The following is a 20516-nucleotide window of genomic DNA, read 5'->3' as shown; positions in this document are numbered from 1 at the left end:
CCTCCCCGAGTTCCAGTCCCCCCTCCTCTCTGTCTCACAGACACGTCCTTGCGATGCCTCCACCTGCAGCTCTCCCCTCCCTGACACTGGCCCCGCCCATCTCCCTATGTGCACATCGCCCCCCTCCAAAATCGCCAACCCCCCCTCTGCTATGCTCCCCCCCCTCTTACCGGGGGTCCCGGCGGCAGAAGTGAAGAGCCTCGCGAATCTGCTGCCTTCCCTTCTCTTCGCTCTCAGCTCTGACTCTGGTCCCGCCCTCATTTCCTGTTTCCACAAGGGCGGGACCAGAGTCAGAGCTGAGAGCAAAGAGAAGGGAAGGCAGCAGACTCGCGAGGCTCTTCACTGCTGCCGCCGGGACCCTAGTAAGAGGGGGGGAGGGGAGGGCAGCAGAGGGGGGTTGGCGATTTCGGAGGGGGGGGCGACGTGCACATAGGGACGTCTCTGCCCGCTCCCGCTGTTCTTCAACGCGCGTCTCTCACTGGGATCGTAACCCCCTGCTGACGTCAGGCAAGCAGGGTTCTACTGCTGGCCAGTGACGTCAGCAGGTGGTTACGATCCCAGTGAGACACTTTAGAACGTTCACATAGCAAATTATTATATTAGGTAAGTCAAAGATCAACTAAATGTGTATATTTTTGATACTGTTTCACGGTAGTTCTATTATTAGGTTTCAATTTACTGTTTTCAGGTTGACCTCATTTATTGTATTTATGTTTATTCTTGGTGATTTTACTATTGTTATGCTGTTAACAAAATTGTAAGTTTTATGTTGAACTGCACCTGCTGTTCACCGCCTTGGGTGAATCTCTTCATAAAGGTGGATAATAAATCCCAATAAATAAATAAATAAATAAGGACAGGCAATTTTCTTTCAGTGCAAGTATGAGCAGGCTATGTGCATATCTGGCTGCCATTCCGCCACGGAACTGGCAGCTTTCAAGTTTTATCACCTTCAAAGTAGCATCACTATGCAACAGTGCTCACGAAAGGTGCTCATGATATTGAGTTGGCTTTAAGTGATTCCTCTGAGAAGTTCCAATTTGTAGGGATTAAAAAGCCTAGGACAATACCAACATTAAATTTATTTAGCACCATTGAAGCACTTCTTAATTTTTGATAGGTGCTAAAGGGGCCCTTTAACAAAGCAGTGGTAAGCCCGCTGTGGGTTTACTGCATGCCACTGTGGAGCTAATTAGTTAGCGCAGCTACATTGCAGTGCGCTGATTAGCGCAGGAATAGCGCATAAGACCTTACTGCCTACAAATGGGTGGTGGTAAGAGCAGTGACGATCCTAGGTCGGCTGCCACCTGGGGCAGATCGCCAATGCACCCCCCCCCCCCCCCGCCCCAGAAACAGCCGCGCAGCTCTTGGCTCTGCTGGCTCCCTATGCCCCGGAACAGGAAGTAACCTGTTCCGGGGCAGCGGGAGCAGGGAAACAGCGGAGCCGACAGGCGTGCGGCTGCTCTCTGCACCCCTCCAGCGGTGTGCACCCGGGGCAGACCACCCCCACCGCCCCGCCCTTGCTACGCCACTGGGTAAGAGCGCTTGTGTTCTTTTTCTTTTTTTTAAATCATTTATTTATAATTTTTCATTTTACAAGGGTCACTTGCAAACAGTAATACAGAGATGACTGCACATTAATACAAGATAAGAAAACAATCCCAACTAGATATATGGATTATATACAATCTTTCTCTTTCTTAGACCACAAAGTGAAGAAAAATAGGGAGAGTGAGATAAGACAAGGAGATCAATTAAACAGTAAACAGAAAACATGGTATTAACCTGATTATCCCCAGATATTACTCATCTAATTCATTATTCCACATTTTTTTTTGTTACATTTGTACCCCGCGCTTTCCCACTCATGGCAGGCTCAATGCGGCTTACATGGGGCAATGGAGGGTTAAGTGACTTGCCCAGAGTCACAAGGAGCTGCCTGTGTCTCAAGTGGGAATCGAACTCAGTTCCTCAGTTCCCCAGGACCAAAGTCCACCACCCTAACCACTAGGCCACTCCTCCACTGTTGCTACTATTGGAGATTCTACATGGAATGTTGCTATTCCACTAGCAACATTCCATGTAGAAGTCGGCCCCAATGTGGCCGCGCAGGCTTCTGCTTCTGTGAGTCTGACGTCCTGCACGTATGTGCAGGACGTCAGACTCACAGAAACAGAAGCCTGCGCAGCCTTCTACATGGAATGTTGCTAGTGGAATAGCAACATTCCATGTAGAATCTCCAATAGTATCTATTTTATTTTTGTTACATTTGTACCCTGCGCTTTCCCACTCATGGCAGGCTCAATGCGGCTTACATGGGGCAATGGAGGGTTAAGTGATTTGCCCAGAGTCACAAGGAGCTGCCTGTGCCTGAAGCGGGCATCGAACTCAGTTCCTCAGTTCCCCAGGACCAAAGTCCACCACTAGGCCACTCCTCCACTCCACACTGATCATCTGGTTGGCTTCTTCAAGACCAAATACGGTGTATAGTCAATTCATTTCATTGAGAACATACTTATTGTCCAGGTTTTAGTTAGAAATAATACATCTGATTACATTCTCTCTCTTTTAAAAACCAGAAATTATTTAATAATACATATACTTAAGTCTCTAATTCAAATCCCACTGATTAAAGCAATCCCAGTTTTCACAGGCTTCACTCCTTTCGAGGTAATAGTTAAGGAAATATTTCTGAGGAAAGCTTTAGGAGTCATACCTGGAGCTCTGGGAAAAACAATAATCTCGACATTAATCATCCACAATAACATCCACCTTATCATTCAAAGTTTCTGGTCCATTATCATTTTCAGGATCATAACCACTTCCAGCTTGTGTAGAACTTCATTTACTATATCAATTTTTCACTCTCAAAGGGTTCCGTCAATACTGGTGTGGCTGTTAAAACATAGAAAGCTAGATTCTGGGAACAGACTCTCAAAAAACCGCTGTGGCAAAACATGGCCATGTCGGGCATTTTATGTTGAATATCTGGGAGCTTTTAATCTACTAATAAAGACATTTTTTTTTTTTACAAGGTCTGCCTCACTTTTAACATGAGCGATCAGAGGCAATATTACGAGGCCCCTGCTCAGTTTAATGCTGCTGAATACTGGCGGTTGGGCAGTTCACCGAGATGTAAGCGGGCTGGATCCTCTTCTTCCTGCTTAAATTGCTCTGAATATTGGACCGTTAACGTCCAAGAGCTGTTTAAAACAGTATCTTATGAGGGTGCCGGATATTGCTGCTAAATTACTACTACTACTACTTATCATTTCTATAGCACTACTAGATAGGGTTACCATTCGTCCGGATTTCCCCGGACATGTCCTCTTTTTGAGGGCATGTCCGGGGCGTCCGGCGGATTTTGCCCGCACGCATGTTTGTCCGGATTTCTGGACAAACGTGGGCGCGGGCGTGCGTGCATGCGGGCGGGCAATCGACGCCGTGGGTCTGGTCTGGTCTCCCCTCCCCTTCCCTACCATGTTCCCTGGTGGTCTAGTGACGTCTTCGGGGCAGGAAAGAGCCCCCTCTTTCCTGCCCGGAGCGCTGCCTCCCTTGTCCATCATCCTCCTCGGTCTCGGCTGGGGATTCAAAATGGCCGCCGAGAGTTGAAGTCTCGCGAGGCCGCTTCAACTCTCGGCGGCCATTTTGAATCCCCAGCCGAAACCGAGGAGGATGCAGGCAAGGGCAGGCGGCGCTCCAGGCAGGAAAGAGGGGGCTCTTTCCTGCCCCGAAGACGTCACTAGACCACCAGGGCTAGATGGTAAGTGAGGGGGGGTATGTGATGGGGGGGCGGGGACTATGTGACGGGGGAGGGGAATAGGGGCGGAATGAGGACCCGAAAGGGGCGTGGTGGGGATGGAGTATGGGCGTGATGGGGCGGGGCAGGGGGCATGACATGTGTCCTCTTTTTCAGAGGACACAAAATGGTAACCCTACTACTAGACGTACGCAGCGCTGTACACATGAACATGAAAAGACAGTCCCTGCTCGACAGAGCTTACAATCTAATCAAGACAGACAAATAAGGCAAACAAGGGACAAGGACAAAGAGTAGTAAGATTCCGGAATCCCAAAGAGTCGTAAGATTCTATACAGAATCCCAAAGAGTAGCAAGATTCCAGAATCCCAAAGACTACTACTACTACTAATCATTTCTATAGCGCTACTAGACGTACGCAGCGCTGCACACTTGAACATGAAGAGACAGTCCCTGCTCCACAGAGCTTACAATCTAATCAAGACAAACAAATAAGGCAAATAAGGGACAAGGACAAAGAGTAGTAAGATTCCGGAATCCCAAAGAGTCGTAAGATTCTATACAGAATCCCAAAAAGAGTAGCAAGATTCCAGAATCCCAAAGACTACTACTACTACTTATCATTTCTATAGTGCTACTAGACGTACGCAGCGCTGCACACTTGAACGTGAAGAGACAGTCCCTGCTCCACAGAGCTTACAATCTAATCAAGACAAACAAATAAGGCAAATAAGGGACAAGGGCAAAGAGTAGTAAGATTCTATACAGAATCCCAAAGAGTAGCAAGATTCCAGAATCCCAAAGACTACTACTACTACTTATCATTTCTATAGTGCTACTAGACGTACGCAGCGCTGTACACTGGGCATGAAGAGACAGTCCCTGCTCGACAGAGCTTACAATCTAATTAATCTATTTTACAGGTAAACAGAATTTCTTCCTTCTTGGGCGAAAACACAGAAATGTGCAAAGCGAAGAACAAAGAAATAGTTCTATTAACTATGGACAGTTAAATGTATCTGGAGAAGACCTTAGGACCAGCCTCTTAAGTCAGTTTTATGTTCAAACAAGATCTTTTTATTTTTGACATTCTAGATCATTCTGTGGCTTAAAAATAATGTGGGGTTTTCCTGATTTGTAAGACTGCAAAAAAAAAAAAAGTCACCATCTGTCCTCCATCAAACTGCCAAGAAGCTAAGGTCAACGGGGCATCTGCTATATTATGATTTCTTTATAAATGAATTGGCAAACTATAAAATATAAACTATGTTCTCTTTGAGTCCCTGTAATTTAGGATTTTCTTAGATGTTATACAGCATGCAAGTGCTGCTCTGGCTGGTGTGGGAGCAAAAGGGAAAAACGTTGGCTGGGTTACCAGGAAGAGCGTCTTCCACTCTGGATATAATCGAGACACCAATGAGGTGTTCAAAATTGCTAGTTTAGCAGAGAAAGTCTCGTGAGGGCTGGTGAGGAACCTCCATTAGCTTAACTTTTCTGTTTGACTAAGGGGGGTCCTTTTATAAAGGCGCAGTACCATTTTTAGCCCGCGCTAATGATTAGCATGCGCTAAACGCTAGAGTCGCCCACAGGACGATTAAAAACTGGTTGAAAGATAGGAAACAGAGAGTAGGATTAAAAGGTCAATATTCGCAATGGAGAAGGATAGTTAGTGGGGTCCCTCAGGGATCTGTGCTGGGACCTCTGCTTTTTAACATATTCATAAATGACCTAGAGATGGGGGTAACTAGTGAGGTAATCAAATTTGCCAATGACACAGAGTTATTCAAAGTCTTCAAATCGCGGGAAGATTGTGAAAAACTACAAGAAGACCTTACGAGACTGTGATACTGGGCATGTAAATGGCAGATGACGTTTAATGTGAGCAAGTGCAAAGTGATGCATGTGGGAAAGAGGAACCCAAACTATAACTACGTCATGCAAGGTTCAGCTTTGGGAGTCACGGACCAGGAAAGGGATCTAGGTGTCATCATTGATGATACGTTGAAAACTTCTGGTCAATGTGCTGCTGCGGCTAGGAAAGCAAATAGAATGTTGGTATCATTAGGAAAGGGACTGAAAACAAAAATAAGGATATTATTTTGCCGTGGTATCGCTCCATGGTGCGAACGCACCTCGAGTATTGTGTTCAATTCTGGTCGCCGCACCTCAAAAAAGATTTAGTGGAATTGGAAAAGGTGCAGAGAAGGACGACAGTGGATGGGAAGGCTTCCCTATGAGGAAGGGCTGAAGAGGCTGGGGCTTTTCAGCTTGGAGAAAAAGCAGCCGAGGGGAGATATGATTGAGGTCTATAGGATAATGAGTGGAATGGAACGGGTCGATGTGGAGCATCTGTTTACGCTTTCCAAAAATACTAGGACTAGGGGGCATGCGATGAAGCTGCAGTGTGGTAAATTTAAAACGAATCGGAGGAAATTTTTCTTCACTCAACGCGTAGTTAAACTCTGGAATTCGCTCCCGGAAAAAGTGGTTAAGGCGGTTAACTTAGCGGACTTCAAAAAAGGGTTGGACGGCTTCCTAGAGGAAAAGGCCATAGAATGTTATTGAATGGACGAAGGAATAAATACACTATTTCTAGGATGGGCGGGACAAATTGCTTGTTCTGTTGGCCGCTGTCGGTGACAGGGTGCTGGGCTCGATGGACCCTTGGTCTGTCCCAGCATGGCGATGCTTATGTACTTATGTACTCTAGCATTTCACACACACTTATTTTTAGCGTGCGCTAAAAACGCTAGTGCACCTTTGTAAAAAGACCCTTTAGAAAACCAAAACAGCAGAGAAGTTGTTAATCCTGATAAAATACAGTGTCTAAAGAGGCTACCAATACATAAGGAACGCCAGCACAAACCTCCTCTGAAGCACCATCTTGGCCCCAACTAAATGTAGTATCTTGACGCTCGTCTCCCCCTACCCCCTCAAGACCCAGAATGTAAGGGGGCAGAGGGAAAGCAAACTTGGCAAGGCGGAAGAGGAGTGGCTTAATGGTTAGTGTAGCAGGTTGCGGACCTGGGGAATTGGGTTCGACTCCCGCTGCTGCCGGATGGTCGGAAGTGGGTTGAGATCCTGGGGAACCAGGTTCAATTCCCTCTGCAGCTCTGTGTGACCCAGGGCAAGTCACTTAACCCTCCGTTGCCCCAGGTAACATAGTAACATAGTAACATAGTAACATAGTAGATGACGGCAGAAAAAGACCTGCATGGTCCATCTAGTCTGCCCAAGATAAACTCATATCTTGAATTTGTACCTGTCTTTTTCAGGGCACAGACTGTATAAGTCTGCCCAGCAGTATTTCCCGCCTCCCAACCACCAGTCCCGTCTCCCATCACCGACTCTGGTACAGACCGTATAAGTCTGCCCTCCCCTATCCTCGCCTCCCAACCACCAACCCCTCTTCCCCCCACCTGCTCCGCCACCCAATTTCAGCTAAGCTTCTGAGGATCCATTCCTGCTGCACAGGATTCCTTTATGCATATCCCACGCATGTTTGAATTCCGTTACCGTTTTCATCTCCACCACCTCCCGCGGGAGGGCATTCCAAGCATCCACCACCCTCTCCGTGAAAAAATACTTCCTGACATCTTTTTTGAGTCTGCCCCCCTTCAATCTCATTTTATGTACTCTCGTTCTACCGCCTTCCCATCTCCGGAAAAGATTTTTTTGCGGATTAATACCTTTCAAGTATTTGAACGTCTGTATCATATCACCCCTGTTCCTCCTTTCCTCCAGGGTATACATGTTCAGGTCAGCAAGTCTTTGGTCATACGTCTTGGAACGCAAATCCCATACCATTCTCGTAGCTTTTCTTTGCACCGCTTCCATTTTTTTAAACATCCTTCGCAAGGTACGGCCTCCAAAACTGAACACAATACTCCAGGTGGGGCCTCACCAACGACTTGTACAAAGGCATCAACACTTCCTTTCTTCTGCTGATCACACCTCTCTCTATACAGCCTAGCAACCTTTTCGCTACGGCCACCGCCCTGTCACACTGTTTCGTCGCCTTCAGATCCTCGGATACTATCACCCCAAGATCCCTCTCCCCCTCAGTACCTATCAGACTCTCCCCGCCTAACACATACGTCTCTCGTGGGTTTCTACTCCCTAAATGCATCACTTTGCATTTCTTCGCATTGAATTTTAATTGCCAAACAGTGGTACCATGTATCACTTAGACTGTGAGCCCACTAGGGACAGACCCAGTACCTGTAAAATGAAACTGTAAACCGCTTAGATCTAAGCAGTATATAAATACCTAAATGAATGAATGAAACTGTAGACCTTGGATACTGCCAGTAAGGAAAAATCACAGGGGTCTGCCTCATTTAATTTTCATCTTCTGCATTCACAAGACAAAAAAAATTCATATATGCCATCTTAGATCTTAAATATAGTACAGGTAGCTGTTTTATTTTGTGCAAATAAATTTGCATAAATCATTATTAAATGTTTTATCTCAGCAACATTATTATGCTCCATGAGTACAAATTAAATGTATGCTTAAAGAAGAAAATGTGAGAATTATTCCTGAACTCCTTATCAGATTTGAACAGGCATCTGCATCTAATATTTCATTCAAAAAAAAAAAAAGTAATTTCTGTAGCCTCTCTTTGTATAATGAGAACAACAGAATCATTTTAAGGGAGTTTTCCATAAAGCAGACACAGCAGATTACTCCACTACAATCTGTTCATTCACTGGATGATATATTCTTTGACTCTTGATCGTTATATGCTATAAATACTCATTAGGAAAGGCCATAGAACGCAACATTCAAAATATGTCAATTGGATAGTTTAAAGCTGGTCAAAGAACCTCTTTCTATTACAGAAGATCTACAAATAAACTCAGCAAACTAAGATCACTTGATTAGATACGTCGAATTGCATTTTACTTTTTAATTGTAAAGAGATTCACTCCAAGTCCGCGAAAATTCCACCCAATTCAATATATTTTTACATGCATGTTATATACTTAGGGGTGAATTCTATATACGGTGCCAAAAAAAGCGCTCTTCTATAAGTGGCGCTTAAAATTAGGTGCGGTTTATAGAATAGCGCTTATGCCCGGGACTTGCGCCTAACTTTAGGTGCGGCTATTTGCACCAACTGAAATGAGCTCAAATGTACACATCTAAATTAGGCGCATATCCCCGTTATTCTATAACAACCCTCGTAAATGTTACGAGCACCTCTGTTCCGCCCATGATATTCCCATTTCCGCATCCTTTTTTTTTTTTTACACGTAAAATTACTTGCACATAAAATTTAGGTGCAGATCCCATGCTTAAATTTACACATGTAAATTCCAATTAAATCTAATTAGTGCCAATAATTGTTTATTAAAATGCCAATTATTGGCACTAATTAGCTTATTATTCAATTAAATTGCATGCATAAATTGGAGCGCGCAATTTTTGACAACTTTTATATAACTAGGGGGTTAAGAGTTGACTCAGTCCCAGAAGATTGGCTTTTCTGAAGGTAACCAGAAAAGCAAAGTTTTCTATGTCCTCTTATAAAAAGTATGACATCAGTATTCAGCTGCTGTGGGTTGATTTAAACCCGGACATTCAGTGCTGGGCCATATCTAACTAATGACAATGAATATCCAGGTTTTTGGTGGCCACCAGAAGTTTTCCAAGTACCCCCTGACCAGATATCTTTCTGCTCCGTCTCTGGACCATCCTGGCACTGACAGATCATGCTGGGGCAGTCTGCCCTGATTTTGAGTGGCAAGGACCTGGTCAACGGGCGTTAACTAGGTTAGAGCCTTTCCTACCCAGTTAACTCCCACTAAATATCAACAGGATATATATACAGTTGCATTCAAACTTCAAAACAAGATACTGAGGGGGGTCTTTTACTAAGAGGAAGGGAAGGGGAAATGGGACTTGTTGTACCACCTTTCTGAGGTTTTTTGCAACTACATTCAAAGCGGTTTACATATATTCAGGTACTTATTTTGTACTGGGGCAATGGAGGAGGGTTAAGAGACTTGCCCAGAGTCACAAGGAGCTGCAGTGGGAATTGAACTCAGTTCCCCAGGATCAAAGTCCACTGCATTAACCACTAGGCTACTCCTCCACTAGCAACATTCCATGTAGAAGCCTGCCCTTGCAGATCACCAATGCGGCCGCGCAGGCTTCTGTTTCTGTGAGTCTGACGTCCTGCACGTACGTGCAGGACGTCAGACTCACAGAAGCAGAAGCCTGCGCGGCCACATTGGTGATCTGCAAGGGCCGACTTCTACATGGAATGTTGCTAGTGGAATAGCAACATTCCATGTAGAATCTCAAATAGTAGCAACAGAATCTCAATAGTAGCAACATTCCAGAATCTCAAATAGTAGCAACAGCAACATTCCATGTAGAATCTCAAATAGGGGAAGGGAAATGGGACTTGATATACCGCCTTTCTGAGGTTTCTGCAACTACATTCAAAGCGGTTTACATATATTCAGGTACTTATTTTGTACCAGGGGCAATGGAGGGTTAAGTGACTTGCCCAGAGTCACAAGGAGCTGCAGTGGGAATTGAACTCAGTTCCCCAGGATCAAGGTCCACTGCACTAACCACTAGGCTTACTCCTCCACTCCTAAGGTGCGCTAGGAGCTTTTAGCACGCTCTAAAAATAGGCGCAAGCTAAACGCTAGAGACGCCAATGTATTCCTATGGGCGTCTCTAGCGTTTAGCGCGTGCCTATTTTAGCGAACGCTAAAAACGCTAGCGCGCCTTAGTAAAAGACCCCCGGAGTGGCCTAAAAAGAAAGATGTTCACCTCATGTAGAAGACGGAGGCAGCCCGCAGCCCATACTCTCAATTATAGAGCTTAACTCAGCCTTATTGCTGCCCACAAATTGAGAGTCAATCTACTAGGAGCATGCCGTTTATTCACCTCCTGAAACCCTCCGCCCCCAAAACTGCGCAGAATACAAGTAATTCGGGGTGGTCTCTCTAGCCCAAACATCACTGATTGCTTTCTAAGATTATTTTCTATTCTTCCCCTTGAAAAGCCTGGCAATGCATGCTCTTTTTGTACACTTTTATATTATCCCACAGCATGAATTGAGGCCAAAGATACCCTCAGGAAAAAAGATTAAGAAGTTGCATCTCAGTGCAATTTCTCACTATCTTCTCATCATCGCTGTACCTGACTCAATTTGGTCTGACAGGGCTTAGCTAGAACCTTGAGGGAGGGCACTTGGTATAACTGAAATACATCCTGGGCCCATGTCCCACAATTAATGGCAGCCTTGATTAATGAAAGGTAGAAAGGGGGTACTGCTTTTCTGGTCACAACATACACACACCTAAAATGGATATTCATTTGAAGAGCACCTCAGCAGCTCTATGCTGGTTGCAGGAGACACCAAACTAAGTTACCACAGAATAATATTCCACTCTGGGGTTCAAATGGAGAGGATGACTGCTCTGTGACAAGTTATATGGCTTCCTGCATAGACCAACCCCACAGACCGGCTGTTGAGGTGAAGCTATGACTTTACACCCTGTACCCCAGATTCTATAATGGCGTAGAATTTTCTGCGCGCAAAACTGCAGGCTATCCTGAGATGCTTGGTTAACTAAATTATTATTATTAATTACATTTCTACCCCGCGCTTTCCCACACATAGCAGGTTCAATGCGGCTTACATAGTAAATAGAATTACAAAGTCTTGAAGGAGAATGTTACAAGTTGTAGTAAACATAGTAGTAGTGGGGTTTTGAGGATATGTAAATTGAGCATGGAGAGGTAAACAAAGATAGGATGAGCAAAAGGAGAAGAGATTGGGAGGGGTAAGGAGTAGGAAGGATGGAGAGGAAGAGATTGAGGAATGAGCGTAAGGAGATTGTGAGACATGGTCAAAGGTATAATAATCGTCGGGGCAGGAATCATGTGGGTGGGCTTAAAAGGTTAAGTTGGGTCATTAGGGTAAGCTTTCTTGAAGAGATGGGTCTTCAACATTTTTCTGAATGGTAGATGGTCGTTGATTGTTCGGATGGCTAACAAGTCAGTCAGAACCAATAATTGGGTGCTAATAATCATTGGCGTTACTTGGCAACAATTTGGATTTGCGCGCATATCTTGCTAAGCCCTATTCTCTAAAGATTCGCATGCAAATCCTATAGCATGCAATTCAAAAAGGGGTACGGGCGGGTCAGGGGCATTGACTAACGATGTGTGCAGTATTACTAAATACCGGGGATCCACAACCTAAATTTTGTGCCAGGATTTACAGCAGGTTTCAATCGGTGTAAATCCTCGTGCTCTAAGCGCTATTCTATAAACAGAACCCAACTTGAAGCGCCGTTTATAGAATAGCGCTCCACAAGGATTTTTTTCGGTGCCGTTTTTTGAGCGCCGTTTACTGAACCTGGGTGAAATCTCGATACTGTGTGGATCAGAGGATGGGAAGCGACATATGTACATGGGGCTCATTTTCAAAGCATTTAGACTTACAAAATTCCACAGGCTACTACATAACTTTATAAGTCTAAGTGCTTTGAAAATACCTTTAACAACTAGCATCAATCTATTCTTTGTTTCCAGATAAGTTATTCCAGCCTCTATGCCCAAATAGATCCAATACCACTGTACTGAGCAGAAATACAAAAGGGCTTCTATGAGGTACCGCAATTCCCCCAATGCATTGGGGCTATCGATTATTCTCATGTATGTTTGGCTCTTACTTTTTTCACAGATCCCGCAAGCTGTGGAATCATAAACAATAACGTGGTCTGAACATCCACACTGGTTCTGATTATCACTTATCGATGATGGATGTGGCACCGCCGCACGTCTTATCTACCGCGTGAACCGATACTCTCATATCACCCCTCTCCTCAAGTCGCTTCACTGGCTCCCGATCCGCTACCGTATACAGTTCAAGCTTCTCCTATTGACCTTCAAGTGCACTCAATCTGCAGCCCCCCATTACCTCTCTTCCCTCCTCTCCCCGTATGTTCCCACCCGTAACCTCCGCTCTCAGGACAAATCACTCCTATCCGTACCTTTCTCTACCACCGCTAATTCCAGACTCCGCCCCTGCCTCGCATCACCTTATGCCTGGAACAGACTTCCTGAGCCCATACGCCATGCGCCCTCCCTGCCCATCTTCAAGTCCTTACTCAAGGCCCATCTCTTCTCCCTTGCTTTTGGCACCTAACCACCTTCCCATTCCTGATACCTACACTGACTACATAGTTTTTACCTTTAGATTGTAAGCTCTCTTGAGCAGGGACTGTCCTTCCCCATGTTTAAACTTGTACAGCGCTGCGTAACCCTGGCAGCGCTATAGAAATGCTAAGTAGCAGTAGTAGTAGTAACCAGTTTCCTGGTTCTTCCCAAGATGGCCATTATTAAGACACAGCATTCTCTAAGAATGCTTGGGACCAAGAGGATTGTGAAAAATTACAAGAGGACGTTACAATAATGGGAGACTTAGCATCCAAACGGCAGATGACGTTTAATGTGAGCAAGTGCAAAGTGATGCATGTGGGAAAGAGGAACCCAAACTATAGCTACATGATGCAAGGTTCCACACTAGGTGCCATTGACCAGGAAAGGGATCTAGGTGTCATCGTTGATGATACGTTGAAACCCTTTGATCAGTGTGCGGCGGCGGCAGCTAAGAAAGCAAATAGAATGTTAGGAATTATTAGGAAAGGAATGGAGAACAAAAATTAGAACATTATAATGCCTTTGTATCGCTCCATGGTGCGACCGTACCTCAAAAACTGCATGCAATTCTGCTCACTGCATCTCAAAAAAGGTCAGCAGAATTCGAAAAGGTACAGAGAAGGGCGATGAAAATGATACAGGGGATGGGATGACTTCCTTACGAGGAAAGGCTAAAGCAGCTAGGGCTCCTCAGCTTGGAGAAAAGACGGCTGAGGGGAGATATGATAAAGGTCTATAAAATAATGAGTTGAGTGGAACAGGTAGACGTGAATCGCTTGTTTACTCCTTCCAAAAATACTAGGACTAGGCGGCACGCAATGAAGCTACAAAGTTGTAAATTTAAAACAAATCGGAGAAAATATTTCTTCACAACATGTAATTAAACTCTGGAATTTGTTGCCAGGGAATGTGGTAAAAGCAGTTAGCTCAGCGGGGTTAAAAAAAAGGTTTGGGCAGCTTCCTACAAGAAAAGCCCATAAGCCATTTTTTAAGATGGACTTGGGGAAAATCCACTGCTTATTTCTAGGGTCAGTATAAAAAGTACTGTACAGTTTTGAGACCTTGCCAGGTACTTATGACCTGGATTGGCCACTGTTGGAAACAGGATGCTGGGCTTGATGGACATTTGGTCTGCCCCAGTATGGCAACGCTTACGTTAAGGAGATTTGAATTCTACTGGGTAACTCTTGGAATCCTTTTGGATCTGTGTGATGAAAGTAATGTCTTCATACTGTTTTTCTAGCTTCTACTCCCGAGTACATATTTCTGTACCTGAAAATGATGATGGTTTTCCTTCTGTTGGCCAAGCTGTTAACTCCCTACCTCTACCTCTTCTTCCTCCTGAAGAGCAATACAAGTGTGTCCATATTTCCACCAGGTACTTCACTTTTGGACTGCTTCAAAGCACACTTTAGCAGTCCATCAACAACGTACACTTCCTAACTCACATCTGTGAAGGTGTTAACAATGCTGCATGGTATTTATTTATTTTCGTTACATTTGTACCCCGCGCTTTCCCACTCATGGCAGGCTCAATGCGGCTTACATGGGGCAATGGAGGGTTAAGTGACTTGCCCAGAGTCACAAGGAGCTGCCTGTGCCTGAAGTGGGAATCGAACTCAGTTCCCCAGGAACTAAGTCCACCACCCTAACCACTAGGCCACTCCTCCACTGTTGCTACTATTTGAGATGCTACATGGAATGTTGCTATTCCACTAGCAACATTCCATGTAGAAGTCGGCCCTTGCAGATCACCAATGTGGCCGCGCAGGCTTCTGCTTCTGTGAGTCTGATGTCCTGCACATACGTGCAGGACGTCAGACTCACAGAAACAGAAGCCTGCGTAGCCTTCTACATGGAATGTTGCTAGTGGAATAGCAACATTCCATGTAGAATCTCCAATAGTAGCAACATTCCATGTAGAATCTCCAATAGTATCTATTTTATTTTTGTTACATTTGTACCCTGCGCTTTCCCACTCATGGCAGGCTCAGTGCGGCTTACATGGGGCAATGGAGGGTTAAGTGACTTGCCCAGAGTCACAAGGAGCTGCCTGTGCCTGAAGTGGGAATCGAACTCAGTTCCTCAGGACCAAAGTCCACCACCCTAACCACTAGGCCACTCCTCCACAGAAGGTTTGTTTCCATCAATGTCTTCCCTGCTGGAGTATTAGCTGGATTGCAAGATAAAGAAGCTTGAGAAAGTGAAGCAGTGCAGAGCTGGAGTTGTGTCCCAGTACTTCAGCGAAAGGACACTGGAACGGTTGTGAAGAGAAAGCTGATGAGAAATTGTCCTGTTGAGATTGTTGCTCTGCTGTTATACACTGCGTTATTATCCTTTTTTTTTAAACTGCTTTACTGTGGAAGATACTCCGCTCCCACCCCCATGGTGTGCCTGATAGGGACTTGTAATTATTTAAGTTTAGAATTTATATTGAGTTTATATTCCCCTTTGAAGCCCATGTTCAATGCAGATCGCATTCATAACAAATTAAAAACATAAAACAACGAAGTATAAAAATCAAAAAAATAAATTCAATAAATCTCTAGCGCAATGCAAATATGATCTAAGAGCTATAATAAAAAGCAAATCCTTTGCTGGATTTTTACTCAAGTGCAAATACGTTTTCGTACTCACCACAACTTAAGTGCGAGGCATGGTATTTAAGGCTTGTTGTTCAGAGACAGGGAAGTGGTCATGAGTTGAGGTTGCAGGGTGGGAGACTTAAGAACGATGTCAGGAAATACTTTTTCACAGAAAGAGTGATGGATGCCTGGAATGCCTTCCCACGAGAGGCTGTGAAGACAGAAATGGTAACAGAATTCAAGAATGCATGGGATAAACATGGAGACACACTAAATAGAAAAAGGATGGAATCCAATTGAAGCAAAACTAAAATGACCTTTTAACTGGAGTGAGCTTTGACGGCAGCTTCAGAGGTTCGGAAGGAAGATCAAGGCCAGCAGACTTCAACGGTCTGGGTCCAGTAAATTGCAAAAACAGATCAGGATCGAGGCTGGAGAGGGCATCGACAGCAGCTCCAGTAGTTGGGAAGTAGGACCAGTGCCAGACAGACTACTGTGGTCTGTGCCCCAAAATTGGCAGGAGAGACAAAGATAAAGGGGATGTACTTATGATGGGCAGACTGGAAAGGCTAAAGCGGCTAGGGCTGTTTAGCTTGGAGAAAAGACAGCTAAGGGGAGATATGATAGAGGTCTATAAAATAATAAGTAGTGTGGAACGGGTACACTCTTTCCAAAAATACTAGGACTAGGGGGCATGCGATGAAGCTACAAAGTAAATTTAATACAAATCGGAGAAAATTTTTCTTCTTTCAACATGTAATTAAACTCTGGAATTTGTAGCCAGAGAATATTGTAAAGGCGGTTAGCTTAGCGGGGTTTAAAAAAGGTCTGGACGGCTTCATAAAGGAAAAGTCCATAGGCCATTATTAAATCGACTTGGGGAAAATCCACTGCTTATTTCTGGGATAAGCAGCATAAAATGTTTTGTACTTTTTGGGGATCTTGCCAGGTATTTGTGACCTGGATTGGCCACTGTTGGAAACAGGATGCTGGGCTTATAAGTACATAAGTATTGCCATACTGGGAAAGACCAAAGGTCCATCAAGCCCAGCATTCTCTTTCCAACAGTGGCCAATCCAGGTCACAAATACCTGGCAAGATCCCAAAAAAGTACAAAACATTCTATACTGCTTATCCCAGAAATAGTGGATTTTCCCCAAGTCCATTTAATAATGGTCTAATCCCATCTTATTTCTTAGGCTCCTGGCATTCGCATATAGACATTTCAAACTATATTTGTTGTTCTTATTTACATCATGCTCAGTACTTGACAGTATTAATTTGCAATCATTTGTCTGATTCTCATTTTTATTTAAGGACACCTGATCTACTATTGTCTCGTTTGCAACCTCACTATCAGGATACCCTATCTTCCCTGTTCCGATGATATATTTGAAAGATACCTTATCCCAAACCATGCGCTTTTGAGCGACTGTCAGCCTTCCCCTTGATGGACCTTTGGTCTGTCCCAGTGTGGCAATACTTATGTACTTATGATGGGCAGACTAGATGGACCATGCAGGTCTTTATGTGCCAAGATTTACTATGTTACAAAGTTACTATGATCAACACCTGCAGCAGTGCAACCTAAGCCCCCTGACAGAATCCCTTGCCCAATCAAATCCTCTAACAGTACCCATCGCCTGATCGGATTCTCTAAGACGTCGCTTTCTATATATCAGTTTGTTGTGACGTGCGGGGCACTCTGATTCATAGATGCGGACGCTGATCAGTAATTTTGGCTGAGAGGTAAGCAGCTCCTGTTGGAACATTCACATTCATTTTTCAGACCTTGTCGTTTCCTGTGGAAACATTCGCAGGTGGTCTGCCTTATGTGTGCTTTTTGAATTTTCTACAACTTGTGGTTTCCCATGGATATTTTTTTTATGAGTAGCAGTTTGTTCGCCGATGGTTTATACCGTTAGGTATGTACGAATATTTACATGATTAGTGAAATGCACAGATTTCATGGTGTTTTAATAATATGTTGTCTTACTTGGTAATTGTCTCGAGCCTTATTAATTATTTATTTATACTTTGGGCTCGATAGTTGGACTCTCCATGGGTTTGAAATAAAATAGTCTTTCAGGGTTCCCTTCGGGGACCTTGTAGGGTGGTTTAGAGCTTTCGGTCAGTATTCTTCTCTTTTTATCTAATCAGGTTTAAAGATATAAGGTACAGTGGGTTGATATACAAACTACTGTTAGGTCTTTAGGTATGTTATCTATTGTTTTAGGCATAGTATTGTTCACTTTTAAACACTGGTGCTATACTCTCCGTTCACAGTTCACTCCCTGAGTTGCTATAAAGACGACACTAACAGTATTATGTCGTGCCCGTTCACTTAGCACGCTAGATATATGACTATCTATTCAACTATTGACGTTAGTGCTCTAATTTCCTGTCAACGTTCTGTTTCACAGCTATTGCTTGGGTTGCCATAAAGATGACACTGACAATATGACGTTTATATGTTTATTGTATCTGTATACTACTACACCACCTGTGTTTTTTAGTTTTAATCACCATTCCGTTGGTAGCTCTGTAGTTATCATTAGACGTCTCTAAAAGTTTTTATATCTGGTTCTCATTTTTATGATATTTTTATTCATGTATTTGTTTTTAATAAGAGTACGCTTGCGATTATTTTTAGACTCCTAATGCAGGCCCTTTGATCTTCAACAGACTTGACACGAATCGTGTTTCAGCCACAATTTAAAAAAAACAACAACAACTTTGCAGCACCTTTGATGTGGACTTTTTTTTTTTGTCACCTCCGCTGTTTTGTTTTTTTTCTGGTCTTTATCTACCAACATTTGCTATGTTACCATGTTACTCAACACCTGCAGAAGTGCAACCTAAGCACCCTGACAGAATCCCTCGCCAGATCCAATCATCTAACAGTACCTACCGCCTGATCTGATTCCCTAAACAGCACCCCCCCCCCCCAATATCAAGCACTCCCCCTGAACAGAACCCCCCACATCATAACCCCCATCCAATCCCCCTGATGCAAACAAGACACTCTCCAATCCCCTCCATGATGTAAAACCTCCTTCAATTCCCTCCCCCCATTGCAAGACCACCAAGACCCCCCCCAATGCAAAGTCCCTTCATAATGTCATCAATCTGACCTTCCCCCCACCCCTGATCCCTGACCAAAGTCCCAGTGGTATCCCGGGTCATCTAGTAGAACGGGGTGGAAGCAGTCCCCCTCCGCTAATACTCCATCTGTCTCCGGGTTTAAAAACAGTAGATATGACCCTTAGTAGTAGTCTCATATCACTATCGCTAGGAGTCATCTTTCCATATAAGGAGTGTCTCCTTATCGGAGAAAATATTTCTTCACTCAACGTGTAATTAAACTCTGGAAATCGCTGCCAGAGAATGTGGTAAAGGCGGTTAGCTTAGCGGGGTTTAAAAATGGTTTGGCCGACTTCCTAAAGAAAGAGTCCATAGACCATTATTAAATGGACTTGGGGAAAATTCACTATTTCTGGGATTAGCAGTATAAAATGTTTTGTACTTTTTTGGGATCTTGCCAGGTATTTGTGACCTGGATTGGCCACTGTTGGAAAGAGGATGCTGGGCTTGATGGACCTTTGGTCTTTCCCAGTGTGGCAATACTTATGTACTTATGTCTATTCTTGTTAAATCACAAGAGGACTGTGAAAAATTACAAGAGGACCTTATGAGACTGGGAAACTGGGAATCTAAATGGCAGATGACGTTTAATGTGAGCAAGTGCAAAGTGATGAATGTGGGAAAGAGGAACCCGAATTATAGTTATGTAATGCAAAGTTTCACATTAGGGGTCAGCGACTGGAAAAGGGATCTAGGCGTCATCGTTGATGATACGTTCAAACACTCTGCTCAGTATGTGGTGGCGGTGGCGGCTAAGAAAGCAAATAGAATCGTTTTAGGAACGGAATGGAAAACAAAAGTGAGGACGTTATAATGCCTTTGTATCACTCCATGGTGCGACCGCACCGCGAATATTGTGTTCAATTCTGGTCACCGCATCTCAAAACCTTCAGTCTGTCCCAGTCTGGCAACACTTATGTTCTTATATATTAGCTATACGAGTCTAGACAACCTTTTTCAAGAACTCTAGCCAACAGGTGAAACCTACAAACTATGGAGCCATTTTACCAAGGCGTGTTAGGCCTACCATGCACTAAAAAAGCACTACCACGGTACGTGCTGAGGCATCCCGCAGTAGAATTGCGCTTAGCGCATGCTAATCCCATGCAGAAAAATATTTTTTTTATTTTTCATCGCAGGAGGTATGCCCATGGGCGGAGAGTAGGAGCGCCAACACAGGAGTAGCACGGGAGCGCTTACTGCCTTCTAAATAGGTGGTGGTAAGGGCACCCGTGGTAACGACCATGTGCTAATTGGAAAATTAGCGCATGGTCATTACAAAAACACCCCAAACGTAGCCATTTTACTGGCATACTAAAAGTGGCCGCAGTGTGTGGAGAAACCCACACGCTAAAGGTAGCACGGGCCACCTTTTAGAAAAACCTTAGTAAAAGAACCCCTATATTTAAAAAACAAATATAGTCATGATCAAATATTTCATTTACTACTTAAGTAATAGAGAGCCCCTTTTACCAAGCTGCGGCAAAAGGGGGCCGATGCCTGGCGTCAGTGCGTGTTTTACACACGCGCCGAGGCCCCCTTTTACCGTAGCTGGAAAAAAGGAAGTCTCGCTTTCCTAAAAGAAATGGCCAGGTGGCAAGTAAAGCACTTGCCACACGGCCATTTTTTTTGGGGGGGGGGGGAGCCCTTACGCCACCCATTAAGGTGGCGGTAAGGGCTCCTGCATTAACCAGGAAGTAACTGGGCAGTACACATTACTGCCTGATTAACACCGGGTACACTCCAGCGCTACAAAAATAAATTTTTGTAGCACCAGAAATGAGTGTGCGCTAAGGGTGGGAAGTACTGCCAGGTTGCTGCGCTCATAGGT

General features: G+C 44.2%; 1 protein-coding gene across 2 annotated transcripts in view; it reads right to left on the bottom strand.

Moving 5' to 3' along the window:
• Window positions 1-20516, bottom strand: part of FOXN3 (forkhead box N3) — a 500879-nt gene that overhangs the window by 356579 nt on the left and 123784 nt on the right. The window contains exon 1 of one of the 2 annotated variants that reach the window (XM_030213920.1): window positions 15594-15656. The exons of the other annotated variant lie outside the window; for it this stretch is intronic. The gene's annotated coding sequence lies outside the window, so the exon portion shown is untranslated. Of the gene's footprint in view, window positions 1-15593; window positions 15657-20516 lie in introns of those variants that run through there. 2 annotated transcript variants of the gene reach the window in all.

Source organism: Microcaecilia unicolor, chromosome 9 (assembly GCF_901765095.1).
Source record: "Microcaecilia unicolor chromosome 9, aMicUni1.1, whole genome shotgun sequence".
NCBI classification, from domain to species: Eukaryota; Metazoa; Chordata; class Amphibia; order Gymnophiona; family Siphonopidae; genus Microcaecilia; species Microcaecilia unicolor.
The sequence above is the reverse complement of the archived record's forward strand: the minus strand, read 5'-3'. Positions and strand labels throughout refer to the sequence as shown.